The sequence below is a fragment of the Tachyglossus aculeatus genome, chromosome 1 (genome assembly GCF_015852505.1).
Source record: "Tachyglossus aculeatus isolate mTacAcu1 chromosome 1, mTacAcu1.pri, whole genome shotgun sequence".
NCBI classification, from domain to species: Eukaryota; Metazoa; Chordata; class Mammalia; order Monotremata; family Tachyglossidae; genus Tachyglossus; species Tachyglossus aculeatus.
This window is the reverse complement of record NC_052066.1, coordinates 163,439,721-163,448,720: the sequence shown is the minus strand read 5'-3', so window position 1 is coordinate 163,448,720 and position 9,000 is coordinate 163,439,721. Positions and strand designations below refer to the sequence as shown.

Genomic DNA, 9,000 nt, shown 5'->3' with positions numbered 1-9,000 from the left:
TGAACTTTGCGTATTTATTATGGGAATCTATATTTCAGGTTTTGTCTCATCTTACACTGCCGAGTGGTTTCCAACCCATGGCCACACCACGGACACAACTCTCCCAGAACTCCTCATTCTCCATCTGCAATTGTTCTGGTAGTGCATCCATAGAGTTTTCTTGGTGAAAATACAGAAGTGGCTTTCCATTGCCTCCTTTTATGCAGTAAACTTGAGTATCTGCCCTGGACTCTCTCCCATGCTGCTGTGGCCCAGCACAGGTGAGTTTTGACTAAAGATTGCCTTCCACTTGCTAGCTACTGCCAAGCTAGGAATGGAATGGGTATACCTCTGCTTTACTCTCCCTCCCATAATCAAGACTGGTAGAGTACTGGAAACTCTCCAGGTGTGAGCCTGAGAGGGAATATTTCAGGTAGCACCCTTTTATTTAATGCTATGTTTTCATGGAACCAGTTAAGAATGTTAACTGATGTTTAGCTCTCTTCTCACCTTAAAGGAGGCAGGAGAGACAGAAGATGGCTCAGTAACTTCTTGGAAGCTGGGAAGAACACATAGTGTTGTCCTTATTGAAAGGTTGATAAAGTAGGTGGTGATTGTCCCTGAGTGACTTAAAAGATCGGCTCTGTGTCCTTTCCACAGTACACATACATAATAATAATAATGATGGTATTTGTTAAGTGCTTACTATGTGCAAAACACTGTTCTAAGCACTGGGGGATACAAGGTGATCAGGTTGTCACATGTGGGGCTCACAATCTTAATCTCCACTTTACAGATGAGGTAACTGAGGCACAGAGAAGTTGAGTGGCTTGCCCAAGGTCACACAGCTGACAAGTGGTGGAGCTAGGATTCGAACCCATGACCTCTGACTCCCAAGCCCATGTTTTTTCCACTGAGCCATGCTGTTATGAAGCCTGGCCATTTGTGCCCATAGTCATTTTCATCTGTAAATCTTTGTTTCATTGGCTGCATGAAGCAGCATGACCTAGTGAAAAGAGCATGGGGTAGGAATCTAGTGACCTGGGTTCTAATCCCAGCTCCACCAATTATTATTAATAGTAATAGTAGCAGTAGCAGTAATAGTAGTAGTAGTAATAGTAGTATGATATTTGTTAAGAGCATGGGTTTTGGAGTCAGAGGTCAGAGGTTTGAATCCCGGCTCCACCACAAGTCTGCTGTGTGACCTTGGACAAGTCATTTAACTTCTCTGAGCCTCAGTTACCTCATCTGTGAAAATGGGGAATAAGACTGTGAGCCCCACGTGGGACAACTTGATCACACTGTATCCCCCCCCAGCGTTTAGAACAGTGATTTGCACATAGTAAGCGCTTAACAAATGGCATTATTATTATTATTATTATTATTATTATTATTATTATTATTATTATTATGTGTTAAGTACTGTTCTAAAAGCTGGAGCAGATACAGGTTAATCAGGTCAGATACAGTCCCTGTGCCACATGGGGCTCACAGTCTAAGTTGGAGAGAGAACTCTTATCTTCCCTCCCAAACCCTGCCCTCTCCCTGACTTTCCCATCACTGTAGACGGCACTACAATCCTTCCCATCTCACAAACCCGCAAACTTGGTGTCATCCTCGACTCTGCTGTATCGTTCACCCCTCACATACAATCCATCACCAAAACCTACAAGTCTCACCTCCGCAACATCTCCAAGATCCGCCCTTTCCTCTCCATCCAAACCGCTACCCTGCTGGTTCAATCTTTCATCCTATCCCGACTGGATTACTGCATCAGACTCCTCTCTGATCTCCCATCCTCCTGTCTTTCCCCACTTCAGTCTATACTTCACACTGCCGCCCAGATCATCTTTGTGCAGAAATGCTCTGGGCATGTTAATCCCCTCCTCAAAAGTCTCCAGTGGCTACCAGTCAACCTACACATCAGGCAAAAACTCCTCACTCTCGACTTCAAGGCTCTCCATCACTTCACCCCCTCCTATCTCACCTCCCTTCTTCCCTTCTACAGCCCAGCCCGCACCCTCCACTCCTCTGACACTAACCTTCTCACTGTGCCTCATTCTCACCTGTCCCACCATCGACCCCTGGCCCACGTCCTCCCCCTGGCCTGGAATGCCCTCCCTCTGCACATCCGCCAAGCTAGCTCTCTTCCTCCCTTCAAATCCCTACTGAGAGCTCACCTCCTCCAGGAGGACTTCCCAGACTGAGCGCCCTCCTTTCTCTCCCCCTCTCCATCCCCCCTGCCCTACCTCCTTCCCCTCCCCACAGCACCTGTACATGTTTGTACAGATTTATTACTCTATTTTACTTGTACATATTTACTATTCTATTTATTTTATTTTGTTAATGATGTGCATCTAGCTTTACTTCTATTTATTCTGATGACTTGGCACCTGTCCACATGTTTTGTTTTGTTGTCTGTCTCCCCCTTCTAGACTGTGAGCCCGTTGTTGGGTAGGGACCGTCTCTATATGTTGCCAACTTGTACTTACCAAGCACTTAGTACAGTGCTCTGCACACAGTAAGAGCTCAATAAATATGATTGAATGAATTAATATTAAAAAAATTGAATGTTGTGGGGCTGGAAGTGAGGAAGGACAGAGGGAGCAAGTCAGGGTAATCTGATAATCCCTTATCTATCCCAGCACAGTGTTTGGAAAATGGTAGCCATTTAAATACTTTCATCATCATTATTATCATCATCCTGATTGTTATTATTATTATTCATGATCATTCAACTTTGAACTCAGTGTGTTCAGAAACACAATTTAAAGCAATAAACTATTTCCTTGCTCATAGAAGGAACAGGCTAAATTAATGGATTCCCAGAAAAGGTGTGATGTAGAAATTGCTTCACTCCAGCCTACACCTTCCCACTGATTCAAGTAGCTCATATTCTCAACCAGGGCTCCTTCTCTCCATCTCATTCCTGGGAGAAGAAATAACCATGAGAGAGAGGAGGAAGAGACCAAAGGAAAAATGGTTCTGCACTTTCTGTTAAACATCTTTTGCTTGTGTCTCTTTATGGGCAGTCCTTGACAGGTGTCTCTCAAGGTCAGTGAAGGTGCTTATCCCTGTTACATCTTGCATAGATGCTTGAGGCTTGTGACTAGACAAAAAATATACATAACCAAACTAAGACCAAAGATGGGGAAGGGGAAGATATGTAAGGTGAGAAGTACTTCAGATATGGTAAAATTTGTGGAGCAGCACCTCCAACAAATAAGGGAACCAGTTAGACAACCCCAAAATATTTGTATAGCTAATGCTAGGCCCCTTTCCTTTACTACTGGTCATTTACAGTTGTGTGAATTTCATGGCATTTCAGGGCAATATTGAGAATTCTCTCTGTGTATGGCATTTTGCAATCACTTGGATTTGATGAAAAGTAGTTTCATGCTCATCCATTATTGCATGACCACCTTTAAGTATATTGCACAAATGCAGCTGACCTTTACAATATTCAGCAATTACCCATTCCTCCATCTACCCAACCATGGTAGGGTTATAATTTATTGCCACTAACCAGGTTACTGGAATGGGACCTTATTAGGGATGCCAGTTCTAAAGGCAAATCCGTATTTTATGTCCTATATGACCCCAGTCTGTCCTCTTTATCAAAATGAAAAATGCTACCCCTGTGAAGCAAATGTTATTAGCTATGCACTCACACATACAAAAACCACAAAAAAAACAAAAATAAAAACAAAAAACAAAAATGGTTCCCAAAGTCAACTCCATGTCCCTGTTTTTGCTTTAAGATCTGTCAAAAATTTAACATTTTATATTATGCTGCTTTGACTGTGATACAGCCATTCTGAACCCAGATGAGTTCATTTTAATCACTAAATAATTCCTTAGAAACAATTCCTACTGAAGTCACTGCAAACAGACCTCTCAAAAAGAAAGAGGAAAAAGCCTCCAAATTGCTTAAAAATTCTTATAGAAAGAAATTATTATCTAATAAAGCAAATTTGCATATGGTTAATTAATCCATACTATTTAATGATGAGATGTTCCTGGAACTATAATAAAGGGAATATTATGCTTAACCGTAAAGTAAACTGCATTCACAAATCATGAAATTTCTGAATTTTAGTTTTCACAGATGTTGGATATTTTATCAGCAGCCTCATTTTCCCTTTTTTTTCTGGCATCTTGCAGATACTCTTTTTTATATTTTTTACATCTCCCCACCTTAGATCCCAATAACTGCCCCTTCAGGCTTTTCACGGAATCACAACCCTTCCCCAAGCACTTATATATCTATTTTATATTTTCAATTACTTTTTCCTATCTTTAATTTATTTAAGTACCTGTAATCCTTGCTAGATTGTAAACTTCTTGAGGGCAAGGATTGTGTATAGTTTAACCTACTGTATTTGCCCAATGGGATACAATAGATTTACAATATAATGTAAAAGAATACAATAAGAGAAGCAGCATGGCCTAAGGGAAAGTTCTCCCGCCTGGGAGTCAGAGGACTTGAGTTCTAATCCCAGCTCTGCCACCTCTCTACTCTGTGATCTTGGAAACGTCACTTAACTTCTCTGCGCCTCAGTTGTGTATCACTAATAGAGGTATTAAGACTGTGAGTCCCATGTGAGACTGTGTCCATCCTGATTTGCTTGTATATATCCAGAGCTGCGTATAGTGTCTGGCACATAGTAAGCACTTAATAAATAACATTAAATACCAACCCCCACAAAAAAAGATCATACTGCTGTACTTCAATCAATCATTGTATGGTATTCATTAAGTGCTTATTGTATGCAGGCATTTGGGAGAGTACAATACAATAGAGTTGATAGATGTTGGCTGCCCAAACAGACAGTAATTGCTAAATCAATGGTCTTGATTGACTAATAATCTAACAATTTTGTAGTAGTTTTAAGAGACTAGTAAATTGGTTTTCTTACAATTTCTTCTTTTGCAAAATACCTCATTTCAGAATTCAGAATTTTAGCTCAGAGGAAATTTAAAATAAAACACAAATATTTGTCATTTTGAATGAAAAGAAATACAATTAATATTTGGTCAAAACTTCATGTTCATATTGCATTTTCAGTAAAATTTCATAAAGTGCTGTACAATTTAAATTTAAAATTCAAAGTTTTTTTGTTTGTATTTTTAGGGGTATTTGTTAAGTGCTCTACTATGTGGCAGGCACTGTACTGTGTTGGGATAGATAAAAATTAATCAGCTTAGACACAGCTAATGTCTCACATGGAGCACACTGTTTTCATCCCCATTTTACAGATGAGGTAACTGGGTCATGGAGAAGTTAAACTTGCCCAAGGTCACACAGCAGACAAGTGGCAGAGCCAGGATTAGAAGGCACATCCTTCTTACTCCCAGGCCCATGCTATGTTCAGATTCAGAGTTGATGTTCATTTTATCTAAACAGGTTTGCCTATTGATTGAAGTATTACACTGAACAAAAATAAGTTTAGTTATTAATCAACTTAAGGCAGTCTCTTTATTACAATCCAATAGATGGTTCATGAAAGTAGCCTGGCTGCTATCTTTCTGTAAAATGTGCAGTATATAAAATTGAACATGAACAATGACTGACGGATTCATTCACAGACAGAATTCTTCACTCTTGAGCCAAGGATTTATTTGTATGTATGTGAAACCTCTATTAGTGGCTTTTCTTGTCACATTCATTAGAAATGTTAATGAATTACACATCAGTCAGTTTCACCCATTCTTCATTGATTCACAACTGTGTCTTTTAAAACAACTGGCAGCTGGCAATCCTTGGCTGCATGAGGTGGCAATGATTATAAGCTTGAAGTAAAGGCATGACAATACCTTTTTCTGTTTTTAGGGATCACTTGGAGTATCAATATTTATCCTATGTTGGGTTAGAGTCGACTGGGTGAGTAAACTGGAAATAAAATGGATATTGGGGAGTTGGTATTGAATTTTTCAGGACACTAGGTACTCTTAAATAGAAAACACCAATTATCCAAACTGATTAGCAATAAGGATAGCTCAGATTACTAACCATGTGGATAACTGATTGTGACCTATATCAATAGCTATTTCAAACTTATTTTTTCAATCGTCAGAACAAGTCACAGTATGAATAACTAGCATTCAGTTCAGCAAGGGCTGAAGCATTAAATGGCTAGAGCTTTTTAGAATGGCATGGCCTAATGTATTTCTCAATCTTCCCACTTTGAAGCTCAGAAATAAGTGTATTTATATAGGAAGCTAGTTTAATTAATGACATGACATGCAATCTTTGTATTTCATTTTCAAATTATAGTAGCTAAAATAACCAATAAAATACCATCTTTTGGCCAGGACATTTGATTAGCTGTTAAATTTATCTTTTCAAAATTTAAAGGACTGGCTAAAGAAGACTTTAAATCAACTAGATTGAGGTTACTGAAAATGTTAACTAAAGACTGTGGGAGAGTGGAGAACTTTAAAAATCAGATATTTTAACTTTATTTTAAGTCATTTAAAAGACAACTACTTTTGTCTCTAAGAAATTAATGTGGAAAAGAGATTAAAATTTCTAATTATACTCAGTTCTCATATGACAAAGGGGTTGCATTCTTGAAAAATCCTGCATAAAAGAAAACTTACATTTTAATATTCTCTGTGTGCGATGCCACCTAGGTGCATGCTGTTTCTTCCAACAGAGTGGCATGTTACAGTCAAACAGGCTTTAGTCATCAGATGAAGTTTTGATAATTCCCTAAAATATTGAGTAGGGAAAACCCACATCATGGCAGAACTGAGTGAGTTCCAAGTTGCTACTGGAACAATTCACCCCAGGACATCAATGGAATCTGCTGCTTTCCTGACTCCAGCCTCTGCCTCTGGAATCACAGCACCATCTACTATTGCAAGGATAAGAGTGGAGGAAAATGGAGGAAAGAAGGACTCAGATTGATGAGGTGGGTGGTGCCTCTCCTCTGTTGGCTTTGTGAGACTCTGTGGGGAATAGTGAGAATCCCTGGTGTGGGCCAGAGTCCCTCAGAGTGAGAGTTAACATCGCCAGCCGTGGCCCTGCCCTTGGCATCACTACACATCCTGCTTGTCTCCACCAGCTCTCTGGGGTAGGGCCAGGTGTAGCAAGGCTGTTTGTGAGATCTGAGTTGTGGATCTGCTTGCCAGTGTGCCATGCTAGGACCCACCACTTTCTTCTCCTGATAGCCTTTCCTCAATGGCTTCTCCTAATTTCTCCAGGCTCCTTCCCTCTCCTCCCATACCCTGCCATCAACTTAATCATGCCCATCAGTCCCCTTCAGTCAGAATCAGACCTCTACAGTACTGGATTCAACCCTCTCCTCTGCCCAAGGGCTTGGCAGCCATGGCAATAGGCCTCCTGATGAGGCCTATGAGGCTTAAGAACAATCTGAACACATGACATATCTAGGTTAGTAACTTTTCTTATTTTGTGTCTTTTACTCAAGAATGGCCTGCTTTCCTGGTTGACATTTTGATGACTTGAATTCTTATAAAAATGCTATGTGCCAGGCACTGCACTAAGTGCTGGAGTAGATACAAGCTAAAATTTAATAATAATAATAATAATGGTATTTCTTAAGCGCTTACTATGTGTAAAGCACTGTTCTAACTGCTGGGGGGGGATAAAAGGTGATCAGGTTGTCCCCGGTGGGGCTCACAGTCTTAATCCCATTTGACAGATGAGGTAACTGAGGCTCAGAGAAGTTACGTGACTTGCCCAAAGTCACCAAGCTGACAATTGGCAGAGTCAAGATTTGAACCCATTACTTCTGACTCCAAAGCCCGTGCTCTTTCCACTGAGCCACGCTGTTTCCCACGCTGCATATATAACATGCTTAGAAAATATATATATATATATAAGCTAAAATTTTATCTTGTAAATAAATTTTTTCTAAGCATTTTATATATATTTTAAAATGTTTAGAAAAAATAATACATATACATATATATATGTGTGCATATATGTGTAATATATATATATATTACTGGCATTTGTTAAGCATTTGCTATGTGCCAGGCACTGTACTAAACTCTGGAATAGATGCAAGCTGATCAAGTTGGACAAAGTCCGTATCCCACATGGAGCTCACAGCCTTAATCCCCATTTTACAGATGAAGTAATTGAGGCACAGAGAAGTTAAGTGACTTGAACAAGGACACACAACAGGCAAGTGGTGGAGCAGGGATTAGAGTGCAAGTCCTTTTGACTTTCAGGCCCATGCTCTATCCATTAGGCAATGCTACTTCTCATAACTGCTTTTCATTTGTTACTGTTTGGAATTATCACATTATTGTTGTGTTGGCATATCAATCAGTGATATTTCTGGAACACTTGATGTGTGCAGAGCATTGTTCTAAGTGCTTGAAAAAGTACGCTATGATAGTGTTGGTAGGTGCAATCCTTGCCCACAGGAGCTTGTACTCTACAAGGGGAGACAGACATTAAAATAAATTACAGATAGGAGAAACAGAAGAATATAAGTGTATGCATATGAGTGCTATGGGGCTGGGATGAGTACTAACATGCTTCTGGGGTACACAATCATGTGCATAGTTGATAGTGAAGGGAAGAAGGATAGTAGAAATGAGGGCTTAAGAAAGGCCACTTGGAGGAGATGTGATTAATTTAATATAATGTCTGAAGTAAGCAGACCTCACTTTTATGGATTTATACAGATTTAAGAATGTTTACTCACTACTGGAAGAGGTACAAAGGATGGCTGTGCTAGAAGTCTATCCCTTTCCTGGTTCCTGAAATGACACATTTAGGGGATGGAGAATTAATGGTGGGGTGTTGAGGAACATGGAGAGATCGTAGGCCAGGGAATCAGGAGTCTTGGGTTCTAATTCTACTCTGCTACTTGCCAGCTGCGTGATCTTGGGCAAATCACTTAACTTCTCTGTGCCTCCATTTCCTCAACTGTAAAAATTAAGATTAAATATCTGGGTCATATCTGATTGTATTGTATCTACCTCAGTGCTTAGCCCATTCCTTATGCATTTGTGCTGCAATTTCCAACTCTAAAGTAG

At 39.9% G+C, this 9,000-nt stretch overlaps 1 non-coding gene across 1 annotated transcript; it reads right to left on the bottom strand.

Annotated features, from left to right (window-relative positions):
- Positions 1–265: 265 nt before the first annotated feature.
- On the bottom strand, positions 266–403 carry LOC119933974. The gene has a single exon (XR_005452826.1). It is a non-coding gene; the product is annotated as a small nucleolar RNA SNORA7 (small nucleolar RNA).
- Between the last annotated feature and the right edge of the window lie 8,597 nt (positions 404–9,000).